The sequence below is a fragment of the Garra rufa genome, chromosome 14 (assembly GCF_049309525.1).
Source record: "Garra rufa chromosome 14, GarRuf1.0, whole genome shotgun sequence".
NCBI classification, from domain to species: Eukaryota; Metazoa; Chordata; class Actinopteri; order Cypriniformes; family Cyprinidae; genus Garra; species Garra rufa.
This window is the reverse complement of record NC_133374.1, coordinates 39,220,938-39,241,572: the sequence shown is the minus strand read 5'-3', so window position 1 is coordinate 39,241,572 and position 20,635 is coordinate 39,220,938. Positions and strand designations below refer to the sequence as shown.

Sequence of the window (20,635 nt, the reverse complement as noted above, 5' to 3'; positions counted from 1 at the left end):
AGAGCAGGGCGAGGAGAAGTGTGTCTTCTGCGCTTATAAACACATGGCAATTAGCCTGAGCACTTCAATGCTCCCTTATAGAAATTAAGAAGAGAATCGGTGACAGTACGCCACCTTGTGGAGATGCCAAGAGATGCATGGCGTGCGCCCGGTCAGAGTCCGCTTATCCTGACCCTTTGCTGCCCGCCGGTCGAAAAGTCCAAAAGCCGTAAGGCCAGCCCGTGACTGGCACTGCATTTGTTTGAAAGTTCTTCTGCTAAAATAATAGGATGCATTGTGTCAGATGGTCAAGACAAATCAACAGACAGCTCCCCTCGGTAGAATGATCCAAGTGCCGTTCGTTTCCTTAACTGACTGCAGCTTTGGCTCGCTGGGCCCTACCACCTTGGCGAGAGCTCGCAGGGACCCGAGGGGTACAGATACCTCGAGCGAGCCAGCAATCTTGTGCTCGCCACGGCGGCACATATACTAAAATTGGATCGATACAGAGAAGATTAGCATGGCCCCTGCGAAAGGATGACACGCAAATCCGTGAAGCGCTCTATATTTTTGGCTTGCGACATTTGCGCTCCTCTGCTCGGTGGGCCCTCGTGTGGTAAGTATACGCAGGTTTCAGCGTGGGAGCGTTTTTGTTCTAAATCGCCAGACACCCTCACCATCTCAAAACGTTTTAGAGATATTTCATTGCGGCCCAGCTCCATCACACCACGCGACAAACTCACGAAGCACATAGCTGTCGTCATACTCCGAGCTTGAGAGCAGGGCGAGGAGAAGTGTGTCTTCTGCGCTTATAAACACATGGCAATTAGCCTGAGCACTTCAACGCTCCCTTATAGAAATTAAGAAGAGAATCGGTGACAGTACGCCACCTTGTGGAGATGCCAAGAGATGCATGGCGTGCGCCCGGTCAGAGTCCGCTTATCCTGACCCTTTGCTGCCCGCCGGTCGAAAAGTCCAAAAGCCGTAAGGCCAGCCCGTGACTGGCACTGCATTTGTTTGAAAGTTCTTCTGCTAAAATAATAGGATGCATTGTGTCAGATGGTCAAGACAAATCAACAGACAGCTCCCCTCGGTAGAATGATCCAAGTGCCGTTCGTTTCCTTAACTGACTGCAGCCTTGGCTCGCTGGGCCCTACCACCTTGGCGAGAGCTCGCAGGAACCCGAGGGGTACAGATACCTCGAGCGGGCCAGCAGTCTTGTGCTCGCCACGGCGGCACATATACTAAAATTGGATCGATACAGAGAAGATTAGCATGGCCCCTGCGAAAGGATGACACGCAAATCCGTGAAGCGCTCCATATTTTTGGCTTGCGACATTTGCGCTCCTCTGCTCGGTGGGCCCTCGTGTGGTAAGTATACGCATGTTTCAGCGTGGGAGCGTTTTAGTTCTAAATCGCCAGACACCCTCACCATCTCAAAACGTTTTAGAGATATTTCATTGCGGCCCAGCTCCATCACACCACGCGACAAACTCACGAAGCACATGGCTGTCGTCATACTCCGAGCTTGAGAGCAGGGCGAGGAGAAGTGTGTCTTCTGCGCTTATAAACACATGGCAATTAGCCTGAGCACTTCAACGCTCCCTTATAGAAATTAAGAAGAGAATCGGTGACAGTACGCCACCTTGTGGAGATGCCAAGAGATGCATGGCGTGCGCCCGGTCAGAGTCCGCTTATCCTGACCCTTTGCTGCCCGCCGGTCGAAAAGTCCAAAAGCCGTAAGGCCAGCCCGTGACTGGCACTGCATTTGTTTGAAAGTTCTTCTGCTAAAATAATAGGATGCATTGTGTCAGATGGTCAAGACAAATCAACAGACAGCTCCCCTCGGTAGAATGATCCAAGTGCCGTTCGTTTCCTTAACTGACTGCAGCTTTGGCTCGCTGGACCCTACCACCTTGGCGAGAGCTCGCAGGGACCCGAGGGGTACAGATACCTCGAGCGGGCCAGCAGTCCTGTGCTCGCCACGGCGGCACATATACTAAAATTGGATCGATACAGAGAAGATTAGCATGGCCCCTGCGAAAGGATGACACGCAAATCCGTGAAGCGCTCCATATTTTTGGCTTGCGACATTTGCGCTCCTCTGCTCGGTGGGCCCTCGTGTGGTGAGTATACGCAGGTTTCAGCGTGGGAGCGTTTTTGTTCTAAATCGCCACACACCCTCACCATCTCAAAGCGTTTTAGAGATATTTCATTGCGGCCCAGCTCCATCACACCACGCGACAAACTCACGAAGCACATGGCTGTCGTCATACTCCGAGCTTGAGAGCAGGGCGAGGAGAAGTGTGTCTTCTGCGCTTATAACCACAATGCAATTAGCCTGAGCACTTCAACACTCCCTTATAGAAATTAAGAAGAGAATCGGTGACAGTACGCCACCTTGTGGAGATGCCAAGAGATGCATGGCGTGCGCCCGGTCAGAGTCCGCTTATCCTGACCCTTTGCTGCCCGCCGGTCTAAAAGTCCAAAAGCCGTAAGGCCAGCCCGTGACTGGCATTGCATTTGTTTGAAAGTTCTTCTGCTAAAATAATAGGATGCATTGTGTCAGATGGTCAAGACAAATCAACAGACAGCTCCCCTCGGTAGAATGATCCAAGTGCCGTTCGTTTCCTTAACTGACTGCAGCTTTGGCTCGCTGGGCCCTACCACCTTGGCGAGAGCTCGCAGGGACCCGAGGGGTACAGATACGTCGAGCGGGCCAGCCGGCTTGTGCTCGCCACGGCGGCACATATACTAAAATTGGATCGATACAGAGAAGATTAGCATGGCCCCTGCGAAAGGATGACACGCAAATCCGTGAAGCGCTCCATATTTTTGGCTTGCTACAATTGCGCTCCTCTGCTCGGTGGGCCCTCGTGTGGTAAGTATACGCAGGTTTCAGCGTGGGAGCGTTTTTGTTCTAAATCGCCACACACCCTCACCATCTCAAAGCGTTTTAGAGATATTTCATTGCGGCCCAGCTCCATCACACCACGCGACAAACTCACGAAGCACATGGCTGTCGTCATACTCCGAGCTTGAGAGCAGGGCGAGGAGAAGTGTGTCTTCTGCGCTTATAACCACAATGCAATTAGCCTGAGCACTTCAACGCTTCCTTATAGTAATTAAGAAGAGAATTGGTGACACTACGCCACCTTGTGGAGATGCCAAGAGATGCATGGCGTGCGCCCGGTCAGAGTCCGCTTATCCTGACCCTTTGCTGCCCGCCGGTCGAAACGTCCAAAAGCCGTAAGGCCAGCCCGTGACTGGCATTGCATTTGTTTGAAAGTTCTTCTGCTAAAATAATAGGATGCATTGTGTCAGATGGTCAAGACAAATCAACAGACAGCTCCCCTCGGTAGAATGATCCAAGTGCCGTTCGTTTCCTTAACTGACTGCAGCCTTGGCTCGCTGGGCCCTACCACCTTGGCGAGAGCTCGCAGGAACCCGAGGTGTACAGATACCTCGAGAGGACCAGCAGTCTTGTGCTTGCCACGGCGGCACATATACTAAAATTGGATCGATACAGAGAAGATTAGCATGGCCCCTGCGAAAGGATGACACGCAAATCCGTGAAGAGCTCCATATTTTTGGCTTGCGACAATTGCGCTCCTCTGCTCGGTGGGCCCTCGTGTGGTAAGTATACGCAGGTTTCAGCGTGGGAGTGTTTTTGTTCTAAATCGCCACACACCCTCACCATCTCAAAGCGTTTTAGAGATATTTCATTGCGGCCCAGCTCCATCACACCACGCGACAAACTCACAAAGCACTTGGCTGTCGTCATACTCCGAGCTTGAGAGCAGGGCGAGGAGAAGTGTGTCTTCTGCGCTTATAACCACAATGCAATTAGCCTGAGCACTTCAACGCTCCCTTATAGAAATTAAGAAGAGAATTGGTGACACTACGCCACCTTGTGGAGATGCCAAGAGATGCATGGCGTGCGCCCGGTCAGAGTCCGCTTATCCTGACCCTTTGCTGCCCGCCGGTCGAAAAGTCCAAAAGCCGTAAGGCCAGCCCGTGACTGGCATTGCATTTGTTTGAAAGTTCTTCTGCTAAAATAATAGGATGCATTGTGTCAGATGGTCAAGACAAATCAACAGACAGCTCCCCTCGGTAGAATGATCCAAGTGCCGTTCGTTTCCTTAACTGACTGCAGCTTTGGCTCGCTGGGCCCTACCACCTTGGCGAGAGCTCGCAGGGACCCGAGGGGTACAGATACCTCGATCGGGCCAGCAGTCTTGTGCTCGCCACGGCGGCACATATACTAAAATTGGATCGATACAGAGAAGATTAGCATGGCCCCTGCGAAAGGATGACACGCAAATCCGTGAAGCGCTCCATATTTTTGGCTTGCGACATTTGTGCTCCTCTGCTCGGTGGGCCCTCGTGTGGTAAGTATACGCAGGTTTCAGCGTGGGAGCGTTTTTGTTCTAAATCGCCAGACACCCTCACCATCTCAAAACGTTTTAGAGATATTTCATTGCGGCCCAGCTCCATCACACCACGCGACAAACTCACGAAGCACATAGCTGTCGTCATACTCCGAGCTTGAGAGCAGGGCGAGGAGAAGTGTGTCTTCTGCGCTTATAAACACATGGCAATTAGCCTGAGCACTTCAATGCTCCCTTATAGAAATTAAGAAGAGAATCGGTGACAGTACGCCACCTTGTGGAGATGCCAAGAGATGCATGGCGTGCGCCCGGTCAGAGTCCGCTTATCCTGACCCTTTGCTGCCCGCCGGTCGAAAAGTCCAAAAGCCGTAAGGCCAGCCCGTGACTGGCACTGCATTTGTTTGAAAGTTCTTCTGCTAAAATAATAGGATGCATTGTGTCAGATGGTCAAGACAAATCAACAGACAGCTCCCCTCGGTAGAATGATCCAAGTGCCGTTCGTTTCCTTAACTGACTGCAGCTTTGGCTCGCTGGGCCCTACCACCTTGGCGAGAGCTCGCAGGGACCCGAGGGGTACAGATACCTCGAGCGAGCCAGCAATCTTGTGCTCGCCACGGCGGCACATATACTAAAATTGGATCGATACAGAGAAGATTAGCATGGCCCCTGCGAAAGGATGACACGCAAATCCGTGAAGCGCTCTATATTTTTGGCTTGCGACATTTGCGCTCCTCTGCTCGGTGGGCCCTCGTGTGGTAAGTATACGCAGGTTTCAGCGTGGGAGCGTTTTTGTTCTAAATCGCCAGACACCCTCACCATCTCAAAACGTTTTAGAGATATTTCATTGCGGCCCAGCTCCATCACACCACGCGACAAACTCACGAAGCACATAGCTGTCGTCATACTCCGAGCTTGAGAGCAGGGCGAGGAGAAGTGTGTCTTCTGCGCTTATAAACACATGGCAATTAGCCTGAGCACTTCAACGCTCCCTTATAGAAATTAAGAAGAGAATCGGTGACAGTACGCCACCTTGTGGAGATGCCAAGAGATGCATGGCGTGCGCCCGGTCAGAGTCCGCTTATCCTGACCCTTTGCTGCCCGCCGGTCGAAACGTCCAAAAGCCGTAAGGCCAGCCCGTGACTGTCATTGCATTTGTTTGAAAGTTCTTCTGCTAAAATAATAGGATGCATTGTGTCAGATGGTCAAGACAAATCAACAGACAGCTCCCCTCGGTAGAATGATCCAAGTGCCGTTCGTTTCCTTAACTGACTGCAGCTTTGGCTCGCTGGGCCCTACCACCTTGGCGAGAGCTCGCAGGGACCCGAGGGGTACAGATACCTCGAGCGGGCCAGCAATCTTGTGCTCGCCACGGCGGCACATATACTAAAATTGGATCGATACAGAGAAGATTAGCATGGCCCCTGCGAAAGGATGACACGCAAATCCGTGAAGCGCTCCATATTTTTGGCTTGCGACATTTGTGCTCCTCTGCTCGGTGGGCCCTCGTGTGGTAAGTATACGCAGGTTTCAGCGTGGGAGCGTTTTTGTTCTAAATCGCCAGACACCCTCACCATCTCAAAACGTTTTAGAGATATTTCATTGCGGCCCAGCTCCATCACACCACGCGACAAACTCACGAAGCACATAGCTGTCGTCATACTCCGAGCTTGAGAGCAGGGCGAGGAGAAGTGTGTCTTCTGCGCTTATAAACACATGGCAATTAGCCTGAGCACTTCAATGCTCCCTTATAGAAATTAAGAAGAGAATCGGTGACAGTACGCCACCTTGTGGAGATGCCAAGAGATGCATGGCGTGCGCCCGGTCAGAGTCCGCTTATCCTGACCCTTTGCTGCCCGCCGGTCGAAAAGTCCAAAAGCCGTAAGGCCAGCCCGTGACTGGCACTGCATTTGTTTGAAAGTTCTTCTGCTAAAATAATAGGATGCATTGTGTCAGATGGTCAAGACAAATCAACAGACAGCTCCCCTCGGTAGAATGATCCAAGTGCCGTTCGTTTCCTTAACTGACTGCAGCTTTGGCTCGCTGGGCCCTACCACCTTGGCGAGAGCTCGCAGGGACCCGAGGGGTACAGATACCTCGAGCGGGCCAGCAGTCTTGTGCTCGCCACGGCGGCACATATATTAAAATTGGATCGATACAGAGAAGATTAGCATGGCCCCTGCGAAAGGATGACACGCAAATCCGTGAAGCGCTCTATATTTTTGGCTTGCGACATTTGCGCTCCTCTGCTCGGTGGGCCCTCGTGTGGTAAGTATACGCAGGTTTCAGCGTGGGAGCGTTTTTGTTCTAAATCGCCAGACACCCTCACCATCTCAAAACGTTTTAGAGATATTTCATTGCGGCCCAGCTCCATCACACCACGCGACAAACTCACGAAGCACATAGCTGTCGTCATACTCCGAGCTTGAGAGCAGGGCGAGGAGAAGTGTGTCTTCTGTGCTTATAAACACATGGCAATTAGCCTGAGCACTTCAACGCTCCCTTATAGAAATTAAGAAGAGAATCGGTGACAGTACGCCACCTTGTGGAGATGCCAAGAGATGCATGGCGTGCGCCCGGTCAGAGTCCGCTTATCCTGACCCTTTGCTGCCCGCCGGTCGAAAAGTCCAAAAGCCGTAAGGCCAGCCCGTGACTGTCATTGCATTTGTTTGAAAGTTCTTCTGCTAAAATAATAGGATGCATTGTGTCAGATGGTCAAGACAAATCAACAGACAGCTCCCCTCGGTAGAATGATCCAAGTGCCGTTCGTTTCCTTAACTGACTGCAGCTTTGGCTCGCTGGGCCCTACCACCTTGGCGAGAGCTCGCAGGGACCCGAGGGGTACAGATACCTCGAGCGGGCCAGCAGTCTTGTGCTCGCCACGGCGGCACATATACTAAAATTGGATCGATACAGAGAAGATTAGCATGGCCCCTGCGAAAGGATGACACGCAAATCCGTGAAGCGCTCCATATTTTTGGCTTGCGACAATTGCGCTCCTCTGCTCGGTGGGCCCTCGTGTGGTAAGTATACGCAGGTTTCAGCGTGGGAGCGTTTTTGTTCTAAATCGCCACACACCCTCACCATCTCAAAGCGTTTTAGAGATATTTCATTGCGGCCCAGCTCCATCACACCACGCGACAAACTCACGAAGCACATGGCTGTCGTCATACTCCGAGCTTGAGAGCAGGGCGAGGAGAAGTGTGTCTTCTGCGCTTATAACCACAATGCAATTAGCCTGAGCACTTCAACGCTTCCTTATAGTAATTAAGAAGAGAATTGGTGACACTACGCCACCTTATGGAGATGCCAAGAGATGCATGGCGTGCGCCCGGTCAGAGTCCGCTTATCCTGACCCTTTGCTGCCCGCCGGTCGAAACGTCCAAAAGCCGTAAGGCCAGCCCGTGACTGGCATTGCATTTGTTTGAAAGTTCTTCTGCTAAAATAATAGGATGCATTGTGTCGGATGGTCAAGACAAATCAACAGACAGCTCCCCTCGGTAGAATGATCCAAGTGCCGTTCGTTTCCTTAACTGACTGCAGCTTTGGCTCGCTGGGCCCTACCACCTTGGCGAGAGCTCGCAGGGACCCGAGGGGTACAGATACCTCGAGCGGGCCAGCAATCTTGTGCTCGCCACGGCGGCACATATACTAAAATTGGATCGATACAGAGAAGATTAGCATGGCCCCTGCGAAAGGATGACACGCAAATCCGTGAAGCGCTCCATATTTTTGGCTTGCTACATTTGCGCTCCTCTGCTCGGTGGGCCCTCGTGTGGTAAGTATATGCAGGTTTCAGCGTGGGAGCGTTTTTGTTCTAAATCGCCACACACCCTCACCATCTCAAAGCGTTTTAGAGATATTTCATTGCGGCCCAGCTCCATCACACCACGCGACAAACTCACGAAGCACATAGCTGTCGTCATACTCCGAGCTTGAGAGCAGGGCGAGGAAAAGTGTGTCTTCTGCGCTTATAAACACATGGCAATTAGCCTGAGCACTTCAACGCTCCCTTATAGAAATTAAGAAGAGAATCGGTGACAGTACGCCACCTTGTGGAGATGCCAAGAGATGCATGGCGTGCGCCCGGTCAGAGTCCGCTTATCCTGACCCTTTGCTGCCCGCCGGTCGAAAAGTCCAAAAGCCGTAAGGCCAGCCCGTGACTGTCATTGCATTTGTTTGAAAGTTCTTCTGCTAAAATAATAGGATGCATTGTGTCAGATGGTCAAGACAAATCAACAGACAGCTCCCCTCGGTAGAACGATCCAAGTGCCGTTCGTTTCCTTAACTGACTGCAGCTTTGGCTCGCTGGGCCCTACCACCTTGGCGAGAGCTCGCAGGGACCCGAGGGGTACAGATACCTCGAGCGGGCCAGCAGTCTTGTGCTCGCCACGGCGGCACATATACTAAAATTGGATCGATACAGAGAAGATTAGCATGGCCCCTGCGAAAGGATGACACGCAAATCCGTGAAGCGCTCAATATTTTTGGCTTGCGACAATTGCGCTCCTCTGCTCGGTGGGCCCTCGTGTGGTAAGTATACGCAGGTTTCAGCATGGGAGCGTTTTTGTTCTAAATCGCCACACACCCTCACCATCTCAAAGCGTTTTAGAGATATTTCATTGCGGCCCAGCTCCATCACACCACGCGACAAACTCACGAAGCACATGGCTGTCGTCATACTCCGAGCTTGAGAGCAGGGCGAGGAGAAGTGTGTCTTCTGCGCTTATAACCACAATTCAATTAGCCTGAGCACTTCAACGCTTCATTATAGTAATTAGGAAGAGAATTGGTGACACTACGCCACCTTGTGGAGATGCCAAGAGATGCATGGCGTGCGCCCGGTCAGAGTCCGCTTATCCTGATCCTTTGCTGCCCGCCGGTCGAAAAGTCCAAAAGCCGTAAGGCCAGCCCGTGACTGGCATTGCATTTGTTTCCTTAAATGACTGCAGCTTTGGCTCGCTGGGCCCTACCACCTTGGCGAGAGCTCGCAGGGACCCGAGGGGTACAGATACCTCGAGCGGGCCGGCAGTCTTGTGCTCGCCACGGTGGCACATATGCTAAAATTGGATCGATACAGAGAAGATTAGCATGGCCCCTGTGAAAGGATGACACGCAAATCCGTGAAGCGCTCCAGATTTTTGTCCTGCGACATTTGCGCTCCTCTGCTCGGTGGGCCCTCGTGTGGTGAGTATACGCAGGTTTCAGCGTGGGAGCGTTTTTGTTCTAAATCGCCACACACCCTCACCATCTCAAAGCGTTTTAGAGATATTTCATTGCGGCCCAGCTCCATCACACCACGCGACAAACTCACGAAGCACATGGCTGTCGTCATACTCCGAGCTTGAGAGCAGGGCGAGGAGAAGTGTGTCTTCTGCGCTTATAACCACAATGCAATTAGCCTGAGCACTTCAACACTCCCTTATAGAAATTAAGAAGAGAATCGGTGACAGTACGCCACCTTGTGGAGATGCCAAGAGATGCATGGCGTGCGCCCGGTCAGAGTCCGCTTATCCTGACCCTTTGCTGCCCGCCGGTCGAAAAGTCCAAAAGCCGTAAGGCCAGCCCGTGACTGGCACTGCATTTGTTTGAAAGTTCTTCTGCTAAAATAATAGGATGCATTGTGTCAGATGGTCAAGACAAATCAACAGACAGCTCCCCTCGGTAGAATGATCCAAGTGCCGTTCGTTTCCTTAACTGACTGCAGCTTTGGCTCGCTGGACCCTACCACCTTGGCGAGAGCTCGCAGGGACCCGAGGGGTACAGATACCTCGAGCGGGCCAGCAGTCCTGTGCTCGCCACGGCGGCACATATACTAAAATTGGATCGATACAGAGAAGATTAGCATGGCCCCTGCGAAAGGATGACACGCAAATCCGTGAAGCGCTCCATATTTTTGGCTTGCGACATTTGCGCTCCTCTGCTCGGTGGGCCCTCGTGTGGTGAGTATACGCAGGTTTCAGCGTGGGAGCGTTTTTGTTCTAAATCGCCACACACCCTCACCATCTCAAAGCGTTTTAGAGATATTTCATTGCGGCCCAGCTCCATCACACCACGCGACAAACTCACGAAGCACATGGCTGTCGTCATACTCCGAGCTTGAGAGCAGGGCGAGGAGAAGTGTGTCTTCTGCGCTTATAACCACAATGCAATTAGCCTGAGCACTTCAACACTCCCTTATAGAAATTAAGAAGAGAATCGGTGACAGTACGCCACCTTGTGGAGATGCCAAGAGATGCATGGCGTGCGCCCGGTCAGAGTCCGCTTATCCTGACCCTTTGCTGCCCGCCGGTCGAAAAGTCCAAAAGCCGTAAGGCCAGCCCGTGACTGGCATTGCATTTGTTTGAAAGTTCTTCTGCTAAAATAATAGGATGCATTGTGTCAGATGGTCAAGACAAATCAACAGACAGCTCCCCTCGGTAGAATGATCCAAGTGCCGTTCGTTTCCTTAACTGACTGCAGCTTTGGCTCGCTGGGCCCTACCACCTTGGCGAGAGCTCGCAGGGACCCGAGGGGTACAGATACCTCGAGCGGGCCAGCCGGCTTGTGCTCGCCACGGCGGCACATATACTAAAATTGGATCGATACAGAGAAGATTAGCATGGCCCCTGCGAAAGGATGACACGCAAATCCGTGAAGCGCTCCATATTTTTGGCTTGCTACAATTGCGCTCCTCTGCTCGGTGGGCCCTCGTGTGGTAAGTATACGCAGGTTTCAGCGTGGGAGCTTTTTGTTCTAAATCGCCACACACCCTCACCATCTCAAAGCGTTTTAGAGATATTTCATTGCGGCCCAGCTCCATCACACCACGCGACAAACTCACGAAGCACATGGCTGTCGTCATACTCCGAGCTTGAGAGCAGGGCGAGGAGAAGTGTGTCTTCTGCGCTTATAACCACAATGCAATTAGCCTGAGCACTTCAACGCTTCCTTATAGTAATTAAGAAGAGAATTGGTGACACTACGCCACCTTGTGGAGATGCCAAGAGATGCATGGCGTGCGCCCGGTCAGAGTCCGCTTATCCTGACCCTTTGCTGCCCGCCGGTCGAAACGTCCAAAAGCCGTAAGGCCAGCCCGTGACTGGCATTGCATTTGTTTGAAAGTTCTTCTGCTAAAATAATAGGATGCATTGTGTCAGATGGTCAAGACAAATCAACAGACAGCTCCCCTCGGTAGAATGATCCAAGTGCCGTTCGTTTCCTTAACTGACTGCAGCTTTAGCTCGATGGGCCCTACCACCTTGGCGAGAGCTCGCAGGGACCAGAGGGGTACAGATACCTCGAGCGGGCCAGCAACCTTTTGCTCGCCACGGCGGCACATATACTAAAATTGGATCGATACAGAGAAGATTAGCATGGCCCCTGCGAAAGGATGACACGCAAATCCGTGAAGCGCTCCATATTTTTGGCTTGCGACATTTGCGCTCCTCTGCTCGGTGGGCCCTCGTGTGGTAAGTATATGCAGGTTTCAGCGTGGGAGCGTTTTTGTTCTAAATCGCCAGACACCCTCACCATCTCAAAGCGTTTTAGAGATATTTCATTGCAGCCCAGCTCCATCACACCACGCGACAAACTCACGAAGCACATGGCTGTCGTCATACTCCGAGCTTGAGAGCAGGGCGAGGAGAAGTGTGTCTTCTGCGCTTATAACCACAATGCAATTAGCCTGAGCACTTCAACGCTCCCTCATAGAAATTAAGAAGAGAATCGGTGACAGTACGCCACCTTGTGGAGATGCCAAGAGATGCATGGCGTGCGCCCGGTCAGAGTCCGCTTATCCTGACCCTTTGCTGCCCGCCGGTCGAAAAGTCCAAAAGCCGTAAGGCCAGCCCGTGACTGGCACTGCATTTGTTTGAAAGTTCTTCTGCTAAAATAATAGGATGCATTGTGTCAGATGGTCAAGACAAATCAACAGACAGCTCCCCTCGGTAGAATGATCCAAGTGCCGTTCGTTTCCTTAACTGACTGCAGCCTTGGCTCGCTGGGCCCTACCACCTTGGCGAGAGCTCGCAGGAACCCGAGGGGTACAGATACCTCGAGCGGGCCAGCAGTCTTGTGCTCGCCACGGCGGCACATATACTAAAATTGGATCGATACAGAGAAGATTAGCATGGCCCCTGCGAAAGGATGACACGCAAATCCGTGAAGCGCTCCATATTTTTGGCTTGCGACATTTGCGCTCCTCTGCTCGGTGGGCCCTCGTGTGGTAAGTATACGCATGTTTCAGCGTGGGAGCGTTTTAGTTCTAAATCGCCAGACACCCTCACCATCTCAAAACGTTTTAGAGATATTTCATTGCGGCCCAGCTCCATCACACCACGCGACAAACTCACGAAGCACATGGCTGTCGTCATACTCCGAGCTTGAGAGCAGGGCGAGGAGAAGTGTGTCTTCTGCGCTTATAAACACATGGCAATTAGCCTGAGCACTTCAACGCTCCCTTATAGAAATTAAGAAGAGAATCGGTGACAGTACGCCACCTTGTGGAGATGCCAAGAGATGCATGGCGTGCGCCCGGTCAGAGTCCGCTTATCCTGACCCTTTGCTGCCCGCCGGTCAAAAAGTCCAAAAGCCGTAAGGCCAGCCCGTGACTGGCACTGCATTTGTTTGAAAGTTCTTCTGCTAAAATAATAGGATGCATTGTGTCAGATGGTCAAGACAAATCAACAGACAGCTCCCCTCGGTAGAATGATCCAAGTGCCGTTCGTTTCCTTAACTGACTGCAGCTTTGGCTCGCTGGACCCTACCACCTTGGCGAGAGCTCGCAGGGACCCGAGGGGTACAGATACCTCGAGCGGGCCAGCAGTCCTGTGCTCGCCACGGCGGCACATATACTAAAATTGGATCGATACAGAGAAGATTAGCATGGCCCCTGCGAAAGGATGACACGCAAATCCGTGAAGCGCTCCATATTTTTGGCTTGCGACATTTGCGCTCCTCTGCTCGGTGGGCCCTCGTGTGGTGAGTATACGCAGGTTTCAGCGTGGGAGCGTTTTTGTTCTAAATCGCCAGACACCCTCACCATCTCAAAGCGTTTTAGAGATATTTCATTGCGGCCCAGCTCCATCACACCACGCGACAAACTCACGAAGCACATGGCTGTCGTCATACTCCGAGCTTGAGAGCAGGGCGAGGAGAAGTGTGTCTTCTGCGCTTATAACCACAATGCAATTAGCCTGAGCACTTCAACGCTTCCTTATAGTAATTAAGAAGAGAATTGGTGACACTACGCCACCTTGTGGAGATGCCAAGAGATGCATGGCGTGCGCCCGGTCAGAGTCCGCTTATCCTGACCCTTTGCTGCCCGCCGGTCGAAACGTCCAAAAGCCGTAAGGCCAGCCCGTGACTGGCATTGCATTTGTTTGAAAGTTCTTCTGCTAAAATAATAGGATGCATTGTGTCAGATGGTCAAGACAAATCAACAGACAGCTCCCCTCGGTAGAATGATCCAAGTGCCGTTCGTTTCCTTAACTGACTGCAGCTTTAGCTCGATGGGCCCTACCACCTTGGCGAGAGCTCGCAGGGACCAGAGGGGTACAGATACCTCGAGCGGGCCAGCAACCTTTTGCTCGCCACGGCGGCACATATACTAAAATTGGATCGATACAGAGAAGATTAGCATGGCCCCTGCGAAAGGATGACACGCAAATCCGTGAAGCGCTCCATATTTTTGGCTTGCGACATTTGCGCTCCTCTGCTCGGTGGGCCCTCGTGTGGTAAGTATATGCAGGTTTCAGCGTGGGAGCGTTTTTGTTCTAAATCGCCAGACACCCTCACCATCTCAAAGCGTTTTAGAGATATTTCATTGCAGCCCAGCTCCATCACACCACGCGACAAACTCACGAAGCACATGGCTGTCGTCATACTCCGAGCTTGAGAGCAGGGCGAGGAGAAGTGTGTCTTCTGCGCTTATAACCACAATGCAATTAGCCTGAGCACTTCAACGCTCCCTCATAGAAATTAAGAAGAGAATCGGTGACAGTACGCCACCTTGTGGAGATGCCAAGAGATGCATGGCGTGCGCCCGGTCAGAGTCCGCTTATCCTGACCCTTTGCTGCCCGCCGGTCGAAAAGTCCAAAAGCCGTAAGGCCAGCCCGTGACTGGCACTGCATTTGTTTGAAAGTTCTTCTGCTAAAATAATAGGATGCATTGTGTCAGATGGTCAAGACAAATCAACAGACAGCTCCCCTCGGTAGAATGATCCAAGTGCCGTTCGTTTCCTTAACTGACTGCAGCCTTGGCTCGCTGGGCCCTACCACCTTGGCGAGAGCTCGCAGGAACCCGAGGGGTACAGATACCTCGAGCGGGCCAGCAGTCTTGTGCTCGCCACGGCGGCACATATACTAAAATTGGATCGATACAGAGAAGATTAGCATGGCCCCTGCGAAAGGATGACACGCAAATCCGTGAAGCGCTCCATATTTTTGGCTTGCGACATTTGCGCTCCTCTGCTCGGTGGGCCCTCGTGTGGTAAGTATACGCATGTTTCAGCGTGGGAGCGTTTTAGTTCTAAATCGCCAGACACCCTCACCATCTCAAAACGTTTTAGAGATATTTCATTGCGGCCCAGCTCCATCACACCACGCGACAAACTCACGAAGCACATGGCTGTCGTCATACTCCGAGCTTGAGAGCAGGGCGAGGAGAAGTGTGTCTTCTGCGCTTATAAACACATGGCAATTAGCCTGAGCACTTCAACGCTCCCTTATAGAAATTAAGAAGAGAATCGGTGACAGTACGCCACCTTGTGGAGATGCCAAGAGATGCATGGCGTGCGCCCGGTCAGAGTCCGCTTATCCTGACCCTTTGCTGCCCGCCGGTCGAAAAGTCCAAAAGCCGTAAGGCCAGCCCGTGACTGGCACTGCATTTGTTTGAAAGTTCTTCTGCTAAAATAATAGGATGCATTGTGTCAGATGGTCAAGACAAATCAACAGACAGCTCCCCTCGGTAGAATGATCCAAGTGCCGTTCGTTTCCTTAACTGACTGCAGCTTTGGCTCGCTGGACCCTACCACCTTGGCGAGAGCTCGCAGGGACCCGAGGGGTACAGATACCTCGAGCGGGCCAGCAGTCCTGTGCTCGCCACGGCGGCACATATACTAAAATTGGATCGATACAGAGAAGATTAGCATGGCCCCTGCGAAAGGATGACACGCAAATCCGTGAAGCGCTCCATATTTTTGGCTTGCGACATTTGCGCTCCTCTGCTCGGTGGGCCCTCGTGTGGTGAGTATACGCAGGTTTCAGCGTGGGAGCGTTTTTGTTCTAAATCGCCAGACACCCTCACCATCTCAAAGCGTTTTAGAGATATTTCATTGCGGCCCAGCTCCATCACACCACGTGACAAACTCACGAAGCACATGGCTGTCGTCATACTCCGAGCTTGAGAGCAGGGCGAGGAGAAGTGTGTCTTCTGCGCTTATAACCACAATGCAATTAGCCTGAGCACTTCAACGCTTCCTTATAGTAATTAAGAAGAGAATTGGTGACACTACGCCACCTTGTGGAGATGCCAAGAGATGCATGGCGTGCGCCCGGTCAGAGTCCGCTTATCCTGACCCTTTGCTGCCCGCCGGTCGAAACGTCCAAAAGCCGTAAGGCCAGCCCGTGACTGGCATTGCATTTGTTTGAAAGTTCTTCTGCTAAAATAATAGGATGCATTGTGTCAGATGGTCAAGACAAATCAACAGACAGCTCCCCTCGGTAGAATGATCCAAGTGCCGTTCGTTTCCTTAACTGACTGCAGCTTTAGCTCGATGGGCCCTACCACCTTGGCGAGAGCTCGCAGGGACCAGAGGGGTACAGATACCTTGAGCGGGCCAGCAATCTTTTGCTCGCCACGGCGGCACATATACTAAAATTGGATCGATACAGAGAAGATTAGCATGGCCCCTGCGAAAGGATGACACGCAAATCCGTGAAGCGCTCCATATTTTTGGCTTGCGACATTTGCGCTCCTCTGCTCGGTGGGCCCTCGTGTGGTAAGTATATGCAGGTTTCAGCGTGGGAGCGTTTTTGTTCTAAATCGCCAGACACCCTCACCATCTCAAAGCGTTTTAGAGATATTTCATTGCAGCCCAGCTCCATCACACCACGCGACAAACTCACGAAGCACATGGCTGTCGTCATACTCCGAGCTTGAGAGCAGGGCGAGGAGAAGTGTGTCTTCTGCGCTTATAACCACAATGCAATTAGCCTGAGCACTTCAACGCTCCCTCATAGAAATTAAGAAGAGAATCGGTGACAGTACGCCACCTTGTGGAGATGCCAAGAGATGCATGGCGTGCGCCCGGTCAGAGTCCGCTTATCCTGACCCTTTGCTGCCCGCCGGTCGAAAAGTCCAAAAGCCGTAAGGCCAGCCCGTGACTGGCACTGCATTTGTTTGAAAGTTCTTCTGCTAAAATAATAGGATGCATTGTGTCAGATGGTCAAGACAAATCAACAGACAGCTCCCCTCGGTAGAATGATCCAAGTGCCGTTCGTTTCCTTAACTGACTGCAGCCTTGGCTCGCTGGGCCCTACCACCTTGGCGAGAGCTCGCAGGAACCCGAGGGGTACAGATACCTCGAGCGGGCCAGCAGTCTTGTGCTCGCCACGGCGGCACATATACTAAAATTGGATCGATACAGAGAAGATTAGCATGGCCCCTGCGAAAGGATGACACGCAAATCCGTGAAGCGCTCCATATTTTTGGCTTGCGACATTTGCGCTCCTCTGCTCGGTGGGCCCTCGTGTGGTAAGTATACGCATGTTTCAGCGTGGGAGCGTTTTAGTTCTAAATCGCCAGACACCCTCACCATCTCAAAACGTTTTAGAGATATTTCATTGCGGCCCAGCTCCATCACACCACGCGACAAACTCACGAAGCACATGGCTGTCGTCATACTCCGAGCTTGAGAGCAGGGCGAGGAGAAGTGTGTCTTCTGCGCTTATAAACACATGGCAATTAGCCTGAGCACTTCAACGCTCCCTTATAGAAATTAAGAAGAGAATCGGTGACAGTACGCCACCTTGTGGAGATGCCAAGAGATGCATGGCGTGCGCCCGGTCAGAGTCCGCTTATCCTGACCCTTTGCTGCCCGCCGGTCGAAAAGTCCAAAAGCCGTAAGGCCAGCCCGTGACTGGCACTGCATTTGTTTGAAAGTTCTTCTGCTAAAATAATAGGATGCATTGTGTCAGATGGTCAAGACAAATCAACAGACAGCTCCCCTCGGTAGAATGATCCAAGTGCCGTTCGTTTCCTTAACTGACTGCAGCTTTGGCTCGCTGGACCCTACCACCTTGGCGAGAGCTCGCAGGGACCCGAGGGGTACAGATACCTTGAGCGGGCCAGCAGTCCTGTGCTCGCCACGGCGGCACATATACTAAAATTGGATCGATACAGAGAAGATTAGCATGGCCCCTGCGAAAGGATGACACGCAAATCCGTGAAGCGCTCCATATTTTTGGCTTGCGACATTTGCGCTCCTCTGCTCGGTGGGCCCTCGTGTGGTGAGTATACGCAGGTTTCAGCGTGGGAGCGTTTTTGTTCTAAATCGCCAGACACCCTCACCATCTCAAAGCGTTTTAGAGATATTTCATTGCGGCCCAGCTCCATCACACCACGTGACAAACTCACGAAGCACATGGCTGTCGTCATACTCCGAGCTTGAGAGCAGGGCGAGGAGAAGTGTGTCTTCTGCGCTTATAACCACAATGCAATTAGCCTGAGCACTTCAACGCTCCCTTATAGAAATTAAGAAGAGAATCGGTGACAGTACGCCACCTTGTGGAGATGCCAAGAGATGCATGGCGTGCGCCCGGTCAGAGTCCGCTTATCCTGACCCTTTGCTGCCCGCCGGTCGAAAAGTCCAAAAGCCTTAAGGCCAGCCCGTGACTGGCATTGCATTTGTTTGAAAGTTCTTCTGCTAAAATAATAGGATGCATTGTGTCAGATGGTCAAGACAAATCAACAGACAGCTCCCCTCGGTAGAATGATCCAAGTGCCGTTCGTTTCCTTAACTGACTGCAGCTTTGGCTCGCTGGACCCTACCACCTTGGCGAGAGCTCGCAGGGACCCGAGGGGTACAGATACCTCGAGCGGGCCAGCAGTCCTGTGCTCGCCACGGCGGCACATATACTAAAATTGGATCGATACAGAGAAGATTAGCATGGCCCCTGCGAAAGGATGACACGCAAATCCGTGAAGCGCTCCATATTTTTGGCTTGCGACATTTGCGCTCCTCTGCTCGGTGGGCCCTCGTGTGGTGAGTATACGCAGGTTTCAGCGTGGGAGCGTTTTTGTTCTAAATCGCCAGACACCCTCACCATCTCAAAGCGTTTTAGAGATATTTCATTGCGGCCCAGCTCCATCACACCACGTGACAAACTCACGAAGCACATGGCTGTCGTCATACTCCGAGCTTGAGAGCAGGGCGAGGAGAAGTGTGTCTTCTGCGCTTATAACCACAATGCAATTAGCCTGAGCACTTCAACGCTTCCTTATAGTAATTAAGAAGAGAATTGGTGACACTACGCCACCTTGTGGAGATGCCAAGAGATGCATGGCGTGCGCCCGGTCAGAGTCCGCTTATCCTGACCCTTTGCTGCCCGCCGGTCGAAACGTCCAAAAGCCGTAAGGCCAGCCCGTGACTGGCATTGCATTTGTTTGAAAGTTCTTCTGCTAAAATAATAGGATGCATTGTGTCAGATGGTCAAGACAAATCAACAGACAGCTCCCCTCGGTAGAATGATCCAAGTGCCGTTCGTTTCCTTAACTGACTGCAGCTTTAGCTCGATGGGCCCTACCACCTTGGCGAGAGCTCGCAGGGACCAGAGGGGTACAGATACCTCGAGCGGGCCAGCAATCTTTTGCTCGCCACGGCGGCACATATACTAAAATTGGATCGATACAGAGAAGATTAGCATGGCCCCTGCGAAAGGATGACACGCAAATCCGTGAAGCGCTCCATATTTTTGGCTTGCGACATTTGCGCTCCTCTGCTCGGTGGGCCCTCGTGTGGTAAGTATATGCAGGTTTCAGCGTGGGAGCGTTTTTGTTCTAAATCGCCAGACACCCTCACCATCTCAAAGCGTTTTAGAGATATTTCATTGCAGCCCAGCTCCATCACACCACGCGACAAACTCACGAAGCACATGGCTGTCGTCATACTCCGAGCTTGAGAGCAGGGCGAGGAGAAGTGTGTCTTCTGCGCTTATAACCACAATGCAATTAGCCTGAGCACTTCAACGCTCCCTCATAGAAATTAAGAAGAGAATCGGTGACAGTACGCCACCTTGTGGAGATGCCAAGAGATGCATGGCGTGCGCCCGGTCAGAGTCCGCTTATCCTGACCCTTTGCTGCCCGCCGGTCGAAAAGTCCAAAAGCCGTAAGGCCAGCCCGTGACTGGCACTGCATTTGTTTGAAAGTTCTTCTGCTAAAATAATAGGATGCATTGTGTCAGATGGTCAAGACAAATCAACAGACAGCTCCCCTCGGTAGAATGATCCAAGTGCCGTTCGTTTCCTTAACTGACTGCAGCCTTGGCTCGCTGGGCCCTACCACCTTGGCGAGAGCTCGCAGGAACCCGAGGGGTACAGATACCTCGAGCGGGCCAGCAGTCTTGTGCTCGCCACGGCGGCACATATACTAAAATTGGATCGATACAGAGAAGATTAGCATGGCCCCTGCGAAAGGATGACACGCAAATCCGTGAAGCGCTCCATATTTTTGGCTTGCGACATTTGCGCTCCTCTGCTCGGTGGGCCCTCGTGTGGTAAGTATACGCATGTTTCAGCGTGGGAGCGTTTTAGTTCTAAATCGCCAGACACCCTCACCATCTCAAAACGTTTTAGAGATATTTCATTGCGGCCCAGCTCCATCACACCACGCGACAAACTCACGAAGCACATGGCTGTCGTCATACTCCGAGCTTGAGAGCAGGGCGAGGAGAAGTGTGTCTTCTGCGCTTATAAACACATGGCAATTAGCCTGAGCACTTCAACGCTCCCTTATAGAACTTAAGAAGAGAATCGGTGACAGTACGCCACCTTGTGGAGATGCCAAGAGATGCATGGCGTGCGCCCGGTCAGAGTCCGCTTATCCTGACCCTTTGCTGCCCGCCGGTCGAAAAGTCCAAAAGCCGTAAGGCCAGCCCGTGACTGGCACTGCATTTGTTTGAAAGTTCTTCTGCTAAAATAATAGGATGCATTGTGTCAGATGGTCAAGACAAATCAACAGACAGCTCCCCTCGGTAGAATGATCCAAGTGCCGTTCGTTTCCTTAACT

General features: G+C 52.0%; 27 non-coding genes across 27 annotated transcripts; all 27 read left to right on the top strand.

Moving 5' to 3' along the window:
- The first annotated feature begins 444 nt into the window (after positions 1-444).
- Positions 445-551, top strand: LOC141286084 (U6 spliceosomal RNA). Its single transcript, XR_012339208.1, has one exon. It is a non-coding gene; the product is annotated as a U6 spliceosomal RNA (small nuclear RNA).
- A 648-nt stretch (positions 552-1,199) lies between these two features.
- Positions 1,200-1,306, top strand: LOC141286001 (U6 spliceosomal RNA). Its single transcript, XR_012339124.1, has one exon. It is a non-coding gene; the product is annotated as a U6 spliceosomal RNA (small nuclear RNA).
- Positions 1,307-1,954: 648 nt separating this feature from the next.
- Positions 1,955-2,061, top strand: LOC141285999 (U6 spliceosomal RNA). The gene has a single exon (XR_012339123.1). It is a non-coding gene; the product is annotated as a U6 spliceosomal RNA (small nuclear RNA).
- Positions 2,062-2,709: 648 nt separating this feature from the next.
- Positions 2,710-2,816, top strand: LOC141285998 (U6 spliceosomal RNA). The gene has a single exon (XR_012339122.1). It is a non-coding gene; the product is annotated as a U6 spliceosomal RNA (small nuclear RNA).
- Positions 2,817-3,464: 648 nt separating this feature from the next.
- LOC141285787 (U6 spliceosomal RNA) lies at positions 3,465-3,571 on the top strand. The gene has a single exon (XR_012338912.1). It is a non-coding gene; the product is annotated as a U6 spliceosomal RNA (small nuclear RNA).
- A 648-nt stretch (positions 3,572-4,219) lies between these two features.
- On the top strand, positions 4,220-4,326 carry LOC141285997 (U6 spliceosomal RNA). The gene has a single exon (XR_012339121.1). It is a non-coding gene; the product is annotated as a U6 spliceosomal RNA (small nuclear RNA).
- A 648-nt stretch (positions 4,327-4,974) lies between these two features.
- LOC141286083 (U6 spliceosomal RNA) lies at positions 4,975-5,081 on the top strand. Its single transcript, XR_012339207.1, has one exon. It is a non-coding gene; the product is annotated as a U6 spliceosomal RNA (small nuclear RNA).
- A 648-nt stretch (positions 5,082-5,729) lies between these two features.
- Positions 5,730-5,836, top strand: LOC141285996 (U6 spliceosomal RNA). Its single transcript, XR_012339120.1, has one exon. It is a non-coding gene; the product is annotated as a U6 spliceosomal RNA (small nuclear RNA).
- A 648-nt stretch (positions 5,837-6,484) lies between these two features.
- Positions 6,485-6,591, top strand: LOC141286073 (U6 spliceosomal RNA). Its single transcript, XR_012339197.1, has one exon. It is a non-coding gene; the product is annotated as a U6 spliceosomal RNA (small nuclear RNA).
- A 648-nt stretch (positions 6,592-7,239) lies between these two features.
- Positions 7,240-7,346, top strand: LOC141285995 (U6 spliceosomal RNA). Its single transcript, XR_012339119.1, has one exon. It is a non-coding gene; the product is annotated as a U6 spliceosomal RNA (small nuclear RNA).
- A 648-nt stretch (positions 7,347-7,994) lies between these two features.
- On the top strand, positions 7,995-8,101 carry LOC141285994 (U6 spliceosomal RNA). The gene has a single exon (XR_012339118.1). It is a non-coding gene; the product is annotated as a U6 spliceosomal RNA (small nuclear RNA).
- A 648-nt stretch (positions 8,102-8,749) lies between these two features.
- Positions 8,750-8,856, top strand: LOC141286081 (U6 spliceosomal RNA). The gene has a single exon (XR_012339204.1). It is a non-coding gene; the product is annotated as a U6 spliceosomal RNA (small nuclear RNA).
- Positions 8,857-9,403: 547 nt separating this feature from the next.
- Positions 9,404-9,510, top strand: LOC141285515 (U6 spliceosomal RNA). Its single transcript, XR_012338643.1, has one exon. It is a non-coding gene; the product is annotated as a U6 spliceosomal RNA (small nuclear RNA).
- Positions 9,511-10,158: 648 nt separating this feature from the next.
- On the top strand, positions 10,159-10,265 carry LOC141285993 (U6 spliceosomal RNA). The gene has a single exon (XR_012339116.1). It is a non-coding gene; the product is annotated as a U6 spliceosomal RNA (small nuclear RNA).
- A 648-nt stretch (positions 10,266-10,913) lies between these two features.
- On the top strand, positions 10,914-11,020 carry LOC141285991 (U6 spliceosomal RNA). The gene has a single exon (XR_012339114.1). It is a non-coding gene; the product is annotated as a U6 spliceosomal RNA (small nuclear RNA).
- A 647-nt stretch (positions 11,021-11,667) lies between these two features.
- On the top strand, positions 11,668-11,774 carry LOC141285556 (U6 spliceosomal RNA). The gene has a single exon (XR_012338684.1). It is a non-coding gene; the product is annotated as a U6 spliceosomal RNA (small nuclear RNA).
- Positions 11,775-12,422: 648 nt separating this feature from the next.
- LOC141285990 (U6 spliceosomal RNA) lies at positions 12,423-12,529 on the top strand. The gene has a single exon (XR_012339113.1). It is a non-coding gene; the product is annotated as a U6 spliceosomal RNA (small nuclear RNA).
- A 648-nt stretch (positions 12,530-13,177) lies between these two features.
- On the top strand, positions 13,178-13,284 carry LOC141285988 (U6 spliceosomal RNA). Its single transcript, XR_012339112.1, has one exon. It is a non-coding gene; the product is annotated as a U6 spliceosomal RNA (small nuclear RNA).
- Positions 13,285-13,932: 648 nt separating this feature from the next.
- LOC141285555 (U6 spliceosomal RNA) lies at positions 13,933-14,039 on the top strand. The gene has a single exon (XR_012338683.1). It is a non-coding gene; the product is annotated as a U6 spliceosomal RNA (small nuclear RNA).
- A 648-nt stretch (positions 14,040-14,687) lies between these two features.
- Positions 14,688-14,794, top strand: LOC141285987 (U6 spliceosomal RNA). Its single transcript, XR_012339111.1, has one exon. It is a non-coding gene; the product is annotated as a U6 spliceosomal RNA (small nuclear RNA).
- A 648-nt stretch (positions 14,795-15,442) lies between these two features.
- On the top strand, positions 15,443-15,549 carry LOC141285986 (U6 spliceosomal RNA). Its single transcript, XR_012339110.1, has one exon. It is a non-coding gene; the product is annotated as a U6 spliceosomal RNA (small nuclear RNA).
- A 648-nt stretch (positions 15,550-16,197) lies between these two features.
- Positions 16,198-16,304, top strand: LOC141285554 (U6 spliceosomal RNA). Its single transcript, XR_012338682.1, has one exon. It is a non-coding gene; the product is annotated as a U6 spliceosomal RNA (small nuclear RNA).
- A 648-nt stretch (positions 16,305-16,952) lies between these two features.
- LOC141285985 (U6 spliceosomal RNA) lies at positions 16,953-17,059 on the top strand. The gene has a single exon (XR_012339109.1). It is a non-coding gene; the product is annotated as a U6 spliceosomal RNA (small nuclear RNA).
- Positions 17,060-17,707: 648 nt separating this feature from the next.
- Positions 17,708-17,814, top strand: LOC141285984 (U6 spliceosomal RNA). The gene has a single exon (XR_012339108.1). It is a non-coding gene; the product is annotated as a U6 spliceosomal RNA (small nuclear RNA).
- Positions 17,815-18,462: 648 nt separating this feature from the next.
- On the top strand, positions 18,463-18,569 carry LOC141285983 (U6 spliceosomal RNA). Its single transcript, XR_012339107.1, has one exon. It is a non-coding gene; the product is annotated as a U6 spliceosomal RNA (small nuclear RNA).
- Positions 18,570-19,217: 648 nt separating this feature from the next.
- Positions 19,218-19,324, top strand: LOC141285552 (U6 spliceosomal RNA). The gene has a single exon (XR_012338680.1). It is a non-coding gene; the product is annotated as a U6 spliceosomal RNA (small nuclear RNA).
- A 648-nt stretch (positions 19,325-19,972) lies between these two features.
- LOC141285982 (U6 spliceosomal RNA) lies at positions 19,973-20,079 on the top strand. Its single transcript, XR_012339105.1, has one exon. It is a non-coding gene; the product is annotated as a U6 spliceosomal RNA (small nuclear RNA).
- Positions 20,080-20,635: the final 556 nt, after the last annotated feature.